Genomic DNA, 17,291 nt, shown 5'->3' on the forward strand with positions numbered 1-17,291 from the left:
AATGCCCAGAAAAAAAACATCAAATACCACTCGTATGTGAACAGAAATAATAAGAAAGGGCTCTACAATATGGGTGAGAAGCATCTGCAGGTTTTTCAATTAAGCAAAACAGCAACCTCGAGTAACAATTGTGGAGATACAGAGGAAAGCCTTCCCAGTGGCAACGACCTGTGTAAGGCAGAAAAAAAGAGATACAAGCAGAGAACTGGAAGCAAAGGAAACAATGTGTGTGAAAAGAAAATGTAGACATGGAGCTGTATGGTGCCTATTCAAAGACCTCCCTTCTGGGGCGCCCAGGCTAAGGTTACACTGAAGGTTGCCCGAGGGGGCAAAGGGCAGGTCATGGAAGGCCTTTATGTCACACAAAGGAATACGAATGCAATTGGCAACAAAGAGCTAAAAGGCTCTAGCCTAAGCTAATATTAACTGAAAAACAGGGGAGCTATAGCATCTGGGGCCTCTAGGAAAAAACAGACAATTCTGGAACAATTGAAATCTACAACCATACTTATTTAAAACCAAAGGAAATGAAGACAAATTTTAAGAAATCTGTAAATATTAATCAAGAAACATTACATAAGACATTTATAATCAACACCGTCCACCTTTGATATATCAAGCTCCCATGTGCAAACATCCAGCAAACCTGACTTGATCCGACGCTGTATTTTCTCTTCCAATTAAAGTTAGTTCTTAAGAAAATAAATTTTTGCTTTGAAAGACTACTAAGTTTAGTAAATTCACCCCATGCTTTTTACTCATAAGAGTTCACATCAAAAGATCATTTTTCTTACGTTGTTTGGAAACCACAAAATGGTTCAACAAAGATTTATTCCCCAACTACTGCATGTCAATTATGGCCACTAAAAGCAAGGACAGGAAAACAAAAGAATGAAATTCACACTTTAAAAGCACCTATTCCAGACAATATTTTTGGGTGACTGTAGCTCATTAATCCTGACCAAAAACTTCCTTCCATTTACATACAAGTCTCCTAAACCTCAGAGCCCCTAAATAAAGTGTCTAGAATGTGGACCCCAATCTGACTTGAAAAGCTCATGTTCTTTCTCAGATGCCATGAACATAAACATAAATAAGACACAGCTTTTGCCCTCACCAGCTTAAACTTGGGAGGAGACATGCTTATAATATATAGTTCTTTTGCCTAAAATATTCTCCCCTCCCCTGAATCTTCATTTGACAAACTCTTCTCTCAAACTGAAATTCAAATGTCATCCAGTTGAAGAAATTTACATCAGTTCCCTTAGGCACAGCTGTCTTCTACCCTCCTCTGAGCTCTGGCATGTGTCTTCAAATCTCTGTAAGGAATGTATCAGGTAGCACATGGCGGCTCTGTTTACAGATCTGATCTTGGGCGGTCAAACTGTGTTCGTCTTCACTCCCCTGGGCCGCAGGCACAAAGTGGCCAATGAAAAAATGCTGGGTAAATGAACAGAAGGTGGAAATCACCCAAAGAGAAGTGCCAGCTTAAACTCTGAATGTGCACAGAGGCCTCTTTGGGAAAGTGTATAAAAAAAGAAAAGATGGCTCAGGACGGGAGATTGGGAAAGATCTACAACTAGGTGGAGGAAAGAGAAATCCACTAAGAAAGAACAAACCACGGAGAGAAACAGAACTGGACCACAGAACTGGGGCATGGTCACAAAGTGGATGGAAATCAATGGCCTTAAATCACTGTAGAAGCTCAAGGAAAATGAAAAGAAAATGACTGATGAAAATGGATAGGAAATTAATGATGACCATGAAAGGAACAAGTTTAATTTTTTTTTTTTAGTTTATTTATTTTGCAAGAGAGAGCAAGCAGGGGAGGGGCAGACAGAGAGAGAGGGAGAGAGAATCCCAAACAGGCTCCACACTGTCAGCACAGAGCCTGACACGGGACTCAATCTCACAAACTGTGAGATCATGACCTGAGCCAAGATCAACAGTCAGACGCTTAACCAACTGAGACATCCAGGCACCCCTGAAAAGAACAACTTTAGTAGAATGGTGGGTTGGAAGCCAAACTGAAGAATCTAGATCACTATCAAGAAAGAGGCAGTGGGTCCAAAAAAGTCTGGCTATAAAGAAAGAGGAATAAGGTGCCTGGGTGGCTCAGTTGATTAAGTGTCCAACTTCGGCTCAGGTCATGATCTCACCAGTTTGCAAGTTCGAGCCCTGCTTCAGGCTCTGTGCTGACAGCTCGGAGCCTGGAGCCTGTTTCCAATTCTGTGTCTCCCTTTCTCTCTCTCTGCCCCTCCCCTGCTCATGCTGTCTCTAAGAAGTAATAAATAAATGTTAAAAATTTTTAAAGACTTTCTTTTCCTTAGAAAGAGGAATAAAACAGAAGAATAGAAAAGTATGCACAAAACAGGGATCTGTACACTTAGAAAAATACATCTCTGTGCCTGACTTTGGAGTACAGATTCAGCCTTATGCTTCTGTATCCACCAGAGAACTGAAATCATGTCCAACGCAAAGTGCCAAACATAGAGATAACACACGTAGGAGAAACAGCTAACATTGAAGATGATCAAACCAACATTTGAAATATCAACAATATCAGAGGATGGATGGAAAACAAAAGGTAAAAACTAAAGAAATAATTCAAAGTCTTTTATTGATTGGGCTTAATTATTTAGGAGGGGTATGACCCAGTAGTTCACAGAACTACTATTTTAAAAAAAATAAGGAAACAACCCTAAGAAATAAAAGTTATGTATTTGAAGATGTTCTCCACAGTGTTATTTATTTTTTATTTAAAGAAATTTTTTTAATGTTTATTTGTTTTTGAGAGAGAGAGACACAGAGTATGAGCAGGGGAGGGGCAGAGAGAGTGGGAGACACAGAATCCAAAGCAGGTTCCAGGCTCCAGGCTCTGAGCCGTCAGCACAAAGCCCAACATGAGGCTCAAACTCACAAACAGTGAGATCATGACCTGAGCTGAAGTTGGATGCTCAACCGACTGAGCCACCCAGACGCCCCTCCACAACATTATTTAAATAACAAAAAAATTATAAGTAGTTAAAATGCCCTATAACATAGGAAAGCTATTAAAAATAAAAAAATATCCACCCAATGAAACATTAGGCAGTACTTAAAAGTGATGATTTATTCAATCACTTTCTGAGTGCATTAATTTGTGTTTAGAAATCTTAGTAATAAATGAAGATAATGTTTATAGTAAATAAAAAATCATAATACTAAATCATACACACATAATATGATTATTGTACATTCACTGTATAAAGGTATTTTGAAAAGCAGGTAGCAAAGACACAAAACGCTAAGAGGACAATAGGACTTAGGTAATGAAGTAAATGTACTGCCCATGTGAAATTCAACAACATGTTTTCTCAACAACAAAAACAATAATAAATAACCTCCTTCAATAACAAACAAAAACAACCTGGGCATATACAACTCAGTAACTGCCTGCAACCTTTTTTTTTTTTTTTTTTTTTTCATTTTTTCCCACTCAGATGGCAACTCTTCCCTCTCACTCTCCCAAAGGAAGAGAAAAACAGTCATCAGGGGGAGAAAAAGGATAATCAATGGCAACAGCTCCAGAAGCAACACCCAGAGCCAGCGGCAGGCTCAGGAGAGGGCGCTGCACCTAATCCTCGTGGTTTCAGGTGCTCGACACGTTCAGAGAAACTTCTCTAGGACCGAACTGCTACTGAAAGCATAGTCTTCCCACATACAACATTTTATAAAAGGGAACTTTTGATGCTCCGGAAATAACTCACAAAACAATAAAGCAAAGGGTCATCAATCCACAGGCTAGATGACTGAGGGGTACCATTTTGAAATGCCCAAAATAATGACCTGCGTGTGAAAAGGAACAGAAGCAACAGACATCATATACTGCTCATACAATGGACCAAATACCAAAGAACACAGGACATTTCAGGGCCAAAATTGTGTATGTATTCACAAGACTAATTCCTTTTGAACCGAAAAAGTTTAGGGACAGTATATTTTAGTGATACGTTACAAAAATCAATTTTTACTAAACATGGAGTCCCCAGATGACCCAATAATTCTACTCTTAGGCATACAACCAAAAGAACTGAAACATGGATTCACACAAGAATTTGTTCATGAATGTTCATAGCAGCATTATTCATAATAGCCAAAAAGTGTAAGCAATCCAAATGTCCATGAACTGATGAAAAGATAAAATGTGCCACATTTGTACAGTGGCATATTATTCAGACATAAAAAGGAATAAAGAATTGATAAATGCTCGAACATGGATGAATATTGAAGACATGCTAAGTAAAGAACCCAAGCACAAAAGAGAAATACTGTATGATTCCATTTATATGAACTGTCCAGAACGGAGTCATCTATGGAGACAGAAAGAAGACTAGTGGTTCCCAGGGTCTGGGAGGGAAGGGGATGGGAAGTGAATGTTTAATGAGGATAAAGTTTCTTTGGGGGATGATTAAAATGTTCTGGAATTAGACAGTGGTGATACAACACTGTGACTATTTTTAAATCACTAGATTGCACTCTTTAAAGTGGTTTTAACCACATTCAGATACCACCTCATGCCAGTCAGAGTGGCTAAAATGAACAAATCAGGAGACTATAGATGCTGGCGAGGATGTGGAGAAACGGGAACCCTCTTGCACTGTTGGTGGGAATGCAAACTGGTGTAGCCGCTCTAGAAAACAGTGTGGAGGTTCCTCAGAAAATTAAAAATAGATCTACCCCATGACCCAGCAGTAGCACTGCTAGGAATTTACCCAAGGGATACAGGAGTGCTGATGCACAGGGGCACCTGTACCCCAATGTCTATAGCAGCACTCTCAACAATAGCCAAACTATGGAAAGAGCCTAAATGTCCATCAACTGATGAATGGATAAAGAAATTGTGGTTTATATACACAATGGAATACTACGTGGGAATGAGAAAGAATGAAATATGGCCTTTTGTAGCAACATGGATGGAAATGGAGACTGTTATGCTAAGTGAAATAAGTCCAATAGCATAGGGGAAAAGGAAAAGTCATACAGAGAAAGACAGATACCATAGGTTTTCACTCTTATGTGGATCCTGAGAAACTTAACAGAAGACCATCGGGGAGGGGAAGGGAAAAAAAAAAAAAAAAGAGGTTAGAGAGGGAGGGAGCCAAAACATAAGAGACTCTTAAAAACTGAGAACAAACTGAGGGTTGATGGGGGGTGGGTGATCGGTATTGAGAAGGGCACCTGTTGGGATGAGCACTGGGTGTTGTATGGAAACCAATTTGACAATAAATTGCATATTAAATAAATAAATAAATAAATAAATAAATAAATAAATAAAGTGGTTTTAAAAGTAAACAAAAATAAAATGATTAAAATGAGGATTTTATCTCAATAAAATCATTACTCTAATCATTTTTAGCATAATCTAACCTCTCTTACCAAAGTAAATGTCAGAATGAAAAGATAATTCCAATATAAATAATAAATCATTTTTATAATGTGGGTACCCTATTTATTAAAGAACAATATATCCTTTTGATAAACTCCAAACATAGATATTTGAACAGTTTCAGACTCCCTTTGTTTAGATTTTCTTCTTCTAGTTCTTTACCCTTCCAGCTATATTATGCTTTTTCTTTAAAATCTCATCTGATGCAATAGCATATGACAGAATAGCATAGAGGAAAAGGAAAAGGAATAATGCTCACATTATTAGAAGGTTTTTCATACTGTGGACTGTTTCAAACAAAATTTTGAAAACTGAAATAACTTTCCAACATACTCGAAGTTTACTTTTGCAAAAAGACTGTAACATGTTGCAAACTACTAAAAGCAGGCCTCAAACAGCGGGTAAGGAAAAAAAGAAATAGAAAACCCAGGTCATAACAAACACGTATGAAACACATTCTAAGAGGTAATTTCTCAGGAAAAAAAATTTGAAACTGGAGATTAATAGAAATGACATGATTATTTGAACCTAATATAAAAATCATCTCCTAAAACAAATCTTCTAAAAATGGGAGAGGAGGTGGATTACATGACACTTATTGATTGGAATAAAAACAACTTATGATAAAGATTGAAATCAGGGCGCCTGGGTGGCTTAGTCAGCTAAGTCCCCGACTTCGGCTCAGGTCATGATCTCACAGTCCATGAGTTCAAGCGGCACATCAGGCTCTGTACTGACAGCTCAGAGCCTGGAGCCTGTGGCAGATTCTGTTTCTCTCTCTCTTTCTGCCCCTCCCCTGCTTGCACTCTCTCTCTCAAAAATAAACATTAAAAAAAATTTTTTTAAAGATTGAAATCTATCTTTTTTCAATAAACTAATTAGTAAATTTTTTTCCAAATACACCTATAAGAATAATCTCTCAGTCCTTCTTTGCTAGCTAAATGGAGAAAGGAAGTGTGTGTGTGTGTGTGTGTGTGTGTGTGTGTGTGTGTGTGTGTTTGATCAGGGGGAAGGTGGTCAGGATCTAATTCTGCTAAAATAAGGAAATCATTACTCCCACAAATCTCTGAAGACCCAACAAGTCACACTGCACTCACAACTCTCCCCCAGGACTAGCTATAATACAGTAATGTCATATACACCTTCCTCCTTTCTCTACAATGCTTTAGTAGTTTTTATTTTAAAAGAAAGAAAAGTTAATTATTTAATTATCCACCATCAGTGCTTCTCAAAATTTAAAGTTCATACAAATCACTTGGGGACCCTGTTAAAACACATACTATTCACACTGGTGGCTGCCAGAAGGGAGGTGGGTGAGAGGATGGATGAAATGGATAAAGGGATTAAGAGTACAGTTATCTGGATGAGCACCGAGAAATATACAGAATATTTGAGTCATTATATTGTACACCTGAAACTAACATATCACTGTATGTTAATTATACTTGAATTAAAAAAGAACGAAAAACAAAAACAGTCTTATTCAGTGGGCCTTGGGGTACAGCCTGAGATTCTGCGATGCTGCTGGTACGTAACACACTTCGAGCTGCAAGGATCAGGAAGGAATACCACATCCAACACCAGGTACGTACTGCAGAGGACAGGCAGACGGCCCTGAGCCAATATACCCAGGGGCTGCAAGGCCCAAGCTCCTCAATGTCAAAAGCCAACTACGTCTTATCCCAAAAGATCGGAGACTACGGTCTTTACAGACTGAAGATACTCCACTGTAGCACATTACAAACAATGAGACCTCACTCCGATGGCTACAGAAAAAGAAGTGACTGTGCACCAAGGATTCCAACAGTACCCACGCTCGTCTTGGCTTCACACAGCAAGATGTGAGTACTCACCTCTACGACTGGTCTCTGCACCCAATGAGCAGGAACCTCTGACAAGGTTGACAAGGACTCATCTCCAGCCATCCCTCTTCCCCTCACAGCCTCCATTCCTACTGTAATAAACAGCTTTCAGGATTTAGAGCAGGCCAGGCTCTCCCTTCCATCAAGCCTCTAGTTCAAACGTACTTTACATTCAGACTTCATCTCCTCCAGAAATTTATTTCCCAAAACATTCTTTGAGACTCGGCAGGCTAGCAGGGTGTCGCACAGTGCGCCAGGACTCCACGGCTGCACTCGCCGCTCTGTATCGCTCCACTTGACAGACAGTCTCAGCCTGGGTTCCTCAAGAAAATCAAGCCCTTACACACTAAGGCACCCACTATGCGTAACGAAGAAGCTTCTCTACTTTGAATCTAGAATGGCACTATTTAAGTACCACCTTTGGAAGAACTGAAAACACAGGCACTCAAGTCACTTTCTATGTTATGCGGTTTAGAACCAGATCCTGCCTATCTTATTCCATACCATGTTCCTAAGGTATAGCGTGTTGCCTGACTCACAGCAAGCACTCAACAAAACCTTGATGGAGGGGGGACCTGGGTGGCTCAGTCAGTTAAGCATCTGATTCTTGGTTTCAGCTCAGGTCGTGATCTCACAGTTTCGTGAGTTCAAGCCCTGCACCGGGCTCTGCACTGGCAGCTCGAAGCCTGCTTGGGATTCTCTCTGTCCCTCTCTCTCTCTGCCCCTCCCTCACGTGCACTGTCTCTCTCTCTCTCAAAATAAATAAATAAACTTAAAAAAAAAACAAAACACCATATTATTAGAATAACTCTAAAAAAACAAATCACATAATCCAGTCAACTAACTTCCCAGAACCCATGGAGATAAAGACTCTTTAGAATTTTCTGCTTAAAAAACAAAACACTCAAGAACTAAAAGCTCCAATTATTGAGATGGAGTCAAAATTGGAAGACCTTTCGCAACATAGATGTCATGCTGTTTAAGGCTAAGAACGAGGGGCCTGTGTTGAGTCCTATAGTGCTTGCTAGGTCAGGCGGGGCAAGGGCCTTCGTGAGGCCTAACCAGGCCTCTAGAACTGGGCTCCACAAACTACTGCTCATAGGCCAAACCCAGCTGTTTTTGTACATGAAGTTTTACTGGAATATAGCTGTTTTCAGGCTACAGAGGCAGAGTTCAGAGGTTGTGACGGAAACTTATGGTCAGTAAAGCCTATAACATTTACTATCTGGCTTTGACAAAAGTTTGCTAACTCCAGTTCTAGAATGCTACCAAAAAAGTCACCATCAGGACGTCTCCCTTCTCCTGGCCAACTGTCCCCAATGCATTTGCTCCTAAAACCTGATCTGGTTTTCTAGAGAGCAGGTCCCTGTCTCCACCTCCATTCTGGGTGCTGTGTTATCACTTCACTCTTTTTTAATTTTTGTAACCTTTATTTTTGAGAGAGAGAGAGAGACAGAGTGTGAGCAAGGGAGGAACAGAGAGAGAGGGAGACACAGAATCTGAAGCAGGCTCCAGGCTCTGAGCTGTCAGCACAGAGCCCGATGCGGGGCTCAAACTCATGAACCACAAGACCATCACCTGAGCTGAAGTTGGATGCCTAACCAACTGAGCCACCCAGGTTCCCCTCACTTCACTCTCTTACCATCCAAACCCAACCTCTTCGAGTACTCAATCTAGTTCATTCTCAGTAACTTGTTCTCAAATGGTAACTTTTGATCTGTGTCTTTACTAATTAAGTTTTAAGTAATTTGATGTATTTCAGAAATCTCTCACAAAGACAGACTATGAGGACCAGAAACCTCAGGCTCCGCCTCTGGGAAACCCAGCCTAAGGTACTGTAATTTAAGTTTTTCTCACATCTGCTATCCCTGTGTCTTTTATTCTTGAATCACTACCCTGTCTTAACCTCTTCCAGCTCCCTAATGCCTGTATGATCACAGCTGAACTCCTTTACTAGCATGAAGACATTTCATGATGTGACCCCACCCACCCATCATCTATTAGCCTGGCCTGGTCTCCTGCCACATTAAATCCCTATCTTACATTTCAAGCTCCAAAACACTAAAATACCTGTAATTTTCCAAATCTACAATGTCCCTTTCCCTAGTTGCCTAAATTTATAATATAGTTATGCATATGCCCTAAATCATTACTAGTTTCCATAAAACATGGGATAAGATATATCTATTGAAATTTTTAAAATAAAAACTAAAGAGCAGTAGCAAGCAACAGTATCACAACACTACTAATAATGATAAACACTGTATGGTTTATAAAAAATTATCACACGAATGCCAGTACATTTCCTTAAAACATAATTTCCTTGCCTTTTATACCCCCAAACTGTACCATTAGCTTGATGCAAAGATGAACAAACTTACTTTGCATCACACGTTGTGCTTTCAAGCAAAAATTATACAACTAGAGGTGACCTTAAAGACCATCTAGATCTTTCAGGTATTTCTCAATTCCTCCTTCATTAATGGAGATGAATTTGTAGTAAGCGATACAGAAACTGCTGACTGATCTCCATAGTGACCAATGGCATACACTTTTCAGATAGCTGGTCAAGAATGCAACATATGATCAACCTAATTAATGCAGTGTGACAGTCATTAGTGCAGTTCACCACGTATATGCTCCTATCCCTACTTGTAGACACTTGGTAAGACGACACTTCTTGGCCCTCCTGTGGTTGAGGAGGGCCAGGTGACTCATTCTAGCCAATGAGGTGTGAGCAGAACTGATGGGGTCATTTCTGGGCAAGGACATTTTAAATGTCCAAGGCTCTGTGGCTCTTTTCTGCCACAGAAAAGGGGAATACTCCTGTTAGCAGCTATTTCATTCAGCCTGGGCTCTGGGGTGAAGATAATACAAGGCAAGGCCCTAGATGATCTTGATGGGCAAACAGCATGGGTACAAAATAAACAATGTTGTTCCACAGTATAACCTTAGCTATCACAACCTTCCAGCAATTTAGATCCTTCAAAGGAATGCATAGTGAGACACCAACATTTTACATCAACATTTTATTTCTACTGTAAATAAATGTTATCAGTGGTAAATTCAAGAGCTGGGAATAGCAACTTTGAGTTATTACGTGCTCTTGACCAAACAATGCCTCTCAGTCTTCATTTCAAGGAAGAATAATAGTAATAGTTGACATTTCTTAAGCACTTAACAATGTGCCAGCATTGCTAAAGGTCCTTCATCTACATTAATTCATTCCATACAATGAACGTGAGTTTCACCAAACCATCTCCATGGAGTTACGGAGGACTGAATTAGTTTTCTAGAAAATAATCCTGAAATATTAATTGGGAGTTTCCCAGCACAAATAAGCTACTCTATCCTTAAATGATACATTCCTTATTTCAGACATTTCAATTTGAATTACGGAGATCTGAAGGCATGTTTAGAGCAGGCAAGAACCTGAAGTATTTGATCCCAGAGCTGGCAATAATGAAGAAGAAAAGATGATTGTTAAAAATAGGTTTGTGTATATAACAATTTTGGGAAAATCTGATCATGGTAGTAGATATACCTTACCTACCATATTGCTATGGGTGGAGGCTCCAAAGACCTTGCCCTCCATCATTAAGTACCTTCCAAGTCTTTTTCGGGCCTGTCATACAGGCCAGGAAACCAAACAGTTCTAAGAAATCCTAATTCCACTGGAATTGAGAACAATCCAAAATGATAGTGGTTATATAAGAGACTGGATTAAGGATAATCTAGTATGATGGATGCATATTTAAAGAAGAACTTGGAAGACAAAACTTTAAAACAATCACTTGAAGGAAAAGTTAGTTGTCAAAGGAAACAATTTACCGTACGAGACCGATTTCGTGTGACCATAAGAAGGTTTGGAACAGCCACTGAAAATTAGGGATTAAATGTGCACTTTGATTTTTCTGTTGTTTGTTTAATTTAGAACAAGAGTAGTAACTCCTATCAACGCTTCCTTTATTCTTTCAAACCCATTAGTTCTTTCTTTCTGTGCCAATCTCTTCTAAAATACCCATCCGTACTTCTATTATTCCTTTGCTGAAGTGTAAGTATCTTTGCATAACAGTAAGTTTTCTTAGTAACTGTATAACAGACCTGTTAAGAAACACAGAATAATTATCCCTGCTTCTCCACCCTCCTTAATTCATGCATAGACTTTGCTCTATTGAAAATTAAGTGAAATAATCCTGTCCTAAGAGAAAATTAGACTTCACTAACAAAGTGCTTAATTGATTTATTCCAACTATATCCTCTCTGTCTGATGCAAGTGCTCTCAACAAATACCTAAGGGATAAACGAATAGCATTATAGTTTTCCAGTGGCTATCAATATATCAAATCGACTCCAACCTTTCTTACTATAGTTTTAAATATTCAGACAAAAAATATAAGAACTAATTTTGAATGAGTAGAAATTTCACTTGACATCTACCTCTGACTCTTTAGCTAATCAGCTTCTGTTTCACACTGTAGGACAGTCTAATTTTAATATGCTCTTATCCTCCTCCTTTACTCCGATTTTCCCTGGGTCACTCACTATGGCTGCATCAACTAAGCTGCTCACCCTAGTTCGCAATCAAGCAAAGTAGGCAACATTCAAACAGCTTTGGCTCCTCCTCTAAAAGGCCTTAGCTTTTAACCCACCTCCCAGATCCAAGACACCAGACCTTAATTCCGGGCTCCCAAATCTCCTTTGGTACAACAACAACACAAAAAAGGCCCAGAATTCTGGCTCTCAGGGTTGGTCTCCTGCTTTGGTTCTTGCTCCCAATACTGCTCTAGCCAATTCTCCTAGCATGGCAATTAAATAGCCTCCTTGACTCCAGCCCAGGGGCCAGCTCCACCAGTCTGTTTATACTGAGAGAGTCCTATGTCTCTGAAATTAGTCCTATGTCTCTGTCAGAGAAGGACCCACCTCTACCATGGCAACTGCCTACCTGCCTTCTGAACACCTGTGCCACATGCCCCACGAGTTTGTGATCTACTCTCAGGTCAGGATGACAGCTGGGTCTGTGACCCCTTGTTCAGCAGGCTGTAGCTCTTGAGGTAACTTTATAATTGAGTCAGCTCTCTCAGTATCTGATCCGCTATCTAGAGCAGATGTCTGGTAAGGTTATGGCACATTCCCAACACCTGCCTTCATAATGCCCTGAGAAGCTATCATACCTCTCTAGTCTTAAGACAGAACCACTAGAATTCTAATTAATTTTTTCTAAAGCAGCTATTTTCTAAGAATTAATACTAAGCCTTTGGTCATTTCAACTGATACAATTATCCTCTTTACCCATGATGGGAACTCAAGATACTACCTAATGCTAAGGTATATATTACTATTTCCTGGATTTATGCTGATTTTTATGATACTTGACAATTTCTATCTACATATCCAATAACTCTCTTCTTTTTATCTCTGAAATAACAAATAATAATGAGCTCATGAAATTCAGAGATGTGAATCTGAATCCCAACTCTGTCATTCTCTAGTTATATATTCCCTAAATAAGTAAAATGTGTAAGCTAAGACTCAAGTTTCTCATTCACAAAACTGGAATAGAGACAACAGCAGACTAAAGAATGGTATGATGCATTAAATATAGTTCCTGGTACATAGCAAGCCCTAAAAAGTTAGCAATCATCCAACATCCGCAGGGTTTATATATTTGTGATGCACTATATTGGGCTACTAAAAGAAGGAAAATAACAGCGTAAACTTATTATAGTTAACAAAAAAGATGAAGGACAAAGTTGTTTAATGATTATGGAGATGAACTTAATGGGACAAAGGGAAGAAAAGGAAAAGAGAATGCAAGAGGCAGGGTGAAGATCAAATAAATGGCAAAGGGAGTGTTTACAGAGCAAAGAGCAGTATCTGTGGGGCTTCTGCAAAAGGGGCCAAGGCCAGGGGCGCCTGCGTGGCTCAGCTGGTTGAGCATCCCACTCTTGATTTTGGCTCAGGCCATGATCTTGTGGTTCATGGGTTTGAGTCCCACGTCAAGCTCTGCATTGACAGTGCAGAGCGTGCTTGGGATTCTCTCTCTCCCTGCCTCTCCCTCTCTCTCTCTCAAAATAAAATGGGCGGCAGGGGGTAGGGGAGGGCTGGCCCACAAGGCTGTTGGTCTTCTTGGAAGGCAGGGACTGGAGAACTTTTTTTTACCAGTCTCTAGGAGAGTTGGGAGGGCCGCACTCAGCCGATGGCACAGCAGGGACAGAGAGCCTTACTCCACATGTTCCTCCCCGAAAGTGGAAATTTTCACAATCCTCTCTTGCCAAATCATTCTCAACCCAAGTCATTCTCATCCTAAAACAAAACAAAACCTCTCTTCTCCCTTCCCATCTTCTTTTTAATTTTTTTTAATGTTTATTTATTTCTGAGAGAGAGACAGAGAGGGAGAGAGAAAGTGGCAGAGAGAGAGAGAGACCCACAAAATCCGAAGCAGGCTCCAGGCTCTGAGCTGTCAGCACAGAGCCCGATGTGGGGCTCAAACCAATGAACTGTGAGATCATGACCTGAGCCGAAGTCAGACACTTAACCAACTGAGCCACCCAGGCGCCCCATCCCATCTTCAAACCTTAGTGCAGATGCAACCTCCTCTAGGAAACCTTCTCCAGTCCTCTCATAAGAGTTTGGTGCCCCATAATGACATGTATTTCTTTCTATTTTGCAAACCATACTACAGTTGTTCCCATCCCCATCCCATCCAGCCTACGAGCTCCTTAACAGCAAAGCCTGTGACCTTTCCCAGGCTGAACCTCCAGGATCTAGCACAGAACAGGGTGCAGGATGAGAAGCCAACAGGTACCTGGCACAGTTCTGGGCAGAATCATCAGGACCTGTGAAATAGCTCCTAATCATTTGGAGGACAGGTCTCCCCCCGCTTTGAAAATCTGAGGAAAACCAGACCCTCAGCCTAGAAAAATACACACACACATGCACACACTCACACAAAAGAAAAAAGAAACCCTATAAGAGCGAGAAGCTGAAAGTCATGAGATCTGGATTCTGCTCCCTGGCCCTGCCAAAAACTTCCAGTTCCTAAACAAGTCACTTAATGTCCCAATTGACAAAGTGAAGAAACTATCTTTTGTCCCTCAACTATCCTTCATTAGATGTCTGTAATAAAAACTACATATATATACTACAAAAGTGTAAGAATTCTAAAATTAAAATTGTTATATAAGAGCAAATTATTTTTTATGATTGCCTCACAGCTTGAGTCTTTAACAGCTATCTATTTTGCCAAAAAACATGCTGTGAAATAAATTGACTATTTACTACTATAGCTAAAAGAATTGTTGTTTTTTCTAAAACCCCAAAGGCCCTGTAGTTTACATACCCAAGAGGGGGTGAGCACAACAAGCATAAAGAAGCAAAGATGAATAATCCAATTAATTCACATTTGCTCACACCATTGACTACAGATTCCTCTGACAACAATATGCTTTTGTACTAACAAACCTGTAATACAATTGGCCAGTATGCTTTGAGATGTTTATATTCTACATGTCAGGGATGCTTGAGGACAGTCTGAATATTCTCTTCTCTCTAGTTTGACCCTGTCACCAACAACTGTGACAGGTGGGCTACAGCCAGCAAGGCTTCCCACTTCAGAACGGGAAGCTATGAAATACTCTAAGTAATGAGGCCCAAGAGACATACCTAGTGGGGTTGACTTTCATATAAAAAGCAATTATCAGGCAGTCACTGTGAAGATCCTTAGGAGCTCCACAGAAAACGAATAAGTCAAGGAACCCTGGACCATCCTCTACATTTCAAACCTGCTGGCAGCTGAAGAGGGCCTACGCACACACCAAGGCAGTCCCTCGGTCATCTCCCTTAATCTACTGCCAGCAACTCAAAGGGTCCTCCTTGCCAGTCTAGGCTTTTCTCTGTATCCATACCAATCCCTGTTCATGAGAAAGGGCTCAGGATCCGGTAGATCAAAAAATGCCTTCCTAGATTTGAGCAGACCATATGGACTATGAAAGTCTGAGTCTGTGGACACCCATTTCTCTGCACCTCTGCCCCTCTGCGTCAGCCTGTTCCCTAAACCAAGCACAGCTGAAATTTTTGTTTTGTTTTTCAAAAATTATCTTTTTAATGTTTGTGATATGTGATATTCCCGATTTCATTCCTGATATTGGTGACCTGTGACTTCTATTTTTGTCAGCTGTACTTGAGGTTTATTGATTTACTGATTTTATTATAGAACCAATATTTGTTTTTCTGTTTTCAATTTCATTGATTTCTGCTTTAGACACAGATGAAAGTTAATCACCATGTTTCATACCCTCCCTGTCCAGGGGCACAGGTCTCTCCACAGTCTCGTCAGCTGACCTCTAAATGCTGGCTTACCCAAGAACTCGGTACTCAGCCTTCTTTTCTTTAGCTACACTCTCTAAGTGATCTCATCCACTGCCTCGGATTTGACATTACGTATCTGCTGATGACTCCCAAATTTACATCTCTAGCTTCAATCTTTCCTTGGAGCTCCAGGCTCATTTGTCCAAGTATCTTATTGTTTCTTTATTTTCAGTTATTTTTTATGGCTTGACTGAGGTATAACTGACACAGAATAAACTGCATATATTTAAGGGCACCTGGGTGGCTCAGGCATTTGAGCATCCAACTCTTGATTTTGGCTCAGGTCATGATCCCAGGGTCAGGGGATCAAACCCCACGTCAGACTCCACACTGAACATAGAAGCTGATTAAGATTCTCTCTCTCTCTCCCTCTCTCTCTCTCTCTCTCTCTCCCTCTCTCTCTCTCTCTCTCTCCTCCTCCTCCTCCTCCTCTGCCCTTCTCCCCTGCTCACTCTCTCTCCAAAATAATAAAAAAAAAAAAACAATTACATATATTTAAAGTGCACAAATTGATTGGCTTTGACATACATACACAATTATGAAACTATCCCATCAAGATAATGAATATGTCCATCACTCCCAAAGCTTCCTTGAGGCCCCTTGGTAATCTATCTTTCTTACTCCTGCCCCAAGCAACCAATGATCTGCCTTTTGTTCATGCAAATTAGTTTGTATTTTCTAGAGTTTTATATAAATGGACTCATACAAAGTGTATTCTTTTTTGCTTAGCTTCTTTCATCCATCGTAATTTATTTTGAGATTTGTCCATGTTGCTGCATGTATCAATACTCCATTGATTTTTTTTTTTTTAACTGCTGAGTTGTATTTGTTGAATAGGTATAGCAAAAGCGGCTTTCATGCCTTCGGACATTTGGGCTGTTTCCAGTTTGGAGCTATTACCAAAAAAGCAGCTATGAACTCATATGTAAGTCTTTATGCAGACAAATGCCTTCATTTCTCCAAGGTAAGTATCCAGGAATGGAGTGGAATGGCTGGGTCATGTTAAGTATACACTTAACTTTTTCAGAAGTTGTCAAACCGTGTTCCAAAGTGAATATACCATTTATATTCCCACCGGCAGTGCGTGAGACTTCCAGCTGCTCCACACCCTTGCCAACACTGGTTATGGTCAGTCTTGTTAACGTCAGCCATTCTAGAGATTTTATAGTCGTATCCTGTGCTTTTAATTTGTATTTTCTTAATGACTATGTCAAGCATCTTTTCCTATGCTTACCTGCTATCCATGTATCTTATTTAGTAAAGTATCTCTCAAATCTTTAATACAGTTTTTAAACAGGCTGCCTGTTATTGACTAAAAGAGTTCTTTATAGTCTAGATAATAAAAATCTTTGGTCAGATAAATGTTTTGCCTTTTTGTAACTGTGTTTATTAAAAAGCAAAAGTTGATAATTTTAATAAAGTCAAATTTATTACTTCTTTTATGCTTCATATTTAAGAAATATTTGTTAAATCTAAGATCACTAAAAATTTCCCCTTTTTCTTATAGAAAGTTTATAGTTTTTACACAAACATTTATATCTATAATCCACTTCAAGTTAATTTCTGTATATGGTACAAGGTAAGGGTCAAAGTTCATTATTTTTCATATGGCTACACAATTGTAATAGCAC

General features: G+C 39.8%; 1 protein-coding gene and 1 non-coding gene across 2 annotated transcripts in view; both read right to left on the reverse strand.

Moving 5' to 3' along the window:
• Window positions 1–17,291, reverse strand: part of DIS3L2 (DIS3 like 3'-5' exoribonuclease 2) — a 348,511-nt gene that overhangs the window by 255,054 nt on the left and 76,166 nt on the right. The gene's annotated exons all lie outside the window — the stretch shown is intronic.
• LOC125912041 (small nucleolar RNA U3) lies at window positions 3,474–3,695 on the reverse strand. Its single transcript, XR_007454597.1, has one exon. It is a non-coding gene; the product is annotated as a small nucleolar RNA U3 (small nucleolar RNA).

The sequence above is a fragment of the Panthera uncia genome (genome assembly GCF_023721935.1).
Source record: "Panthera uncia isolate 11264 chromosome C1 unlocalized genomic scaffold, Puncia_PCG_1.0 HiC_scaffold_3, whole genome shotgun sequence".
Taxonomy (NCBI): domain Eukaryota; kingdom Metazoa; phylum Chordata; class Mammalia; order Carnivora; family Felidae; genus Panthera; species Panthera uncia.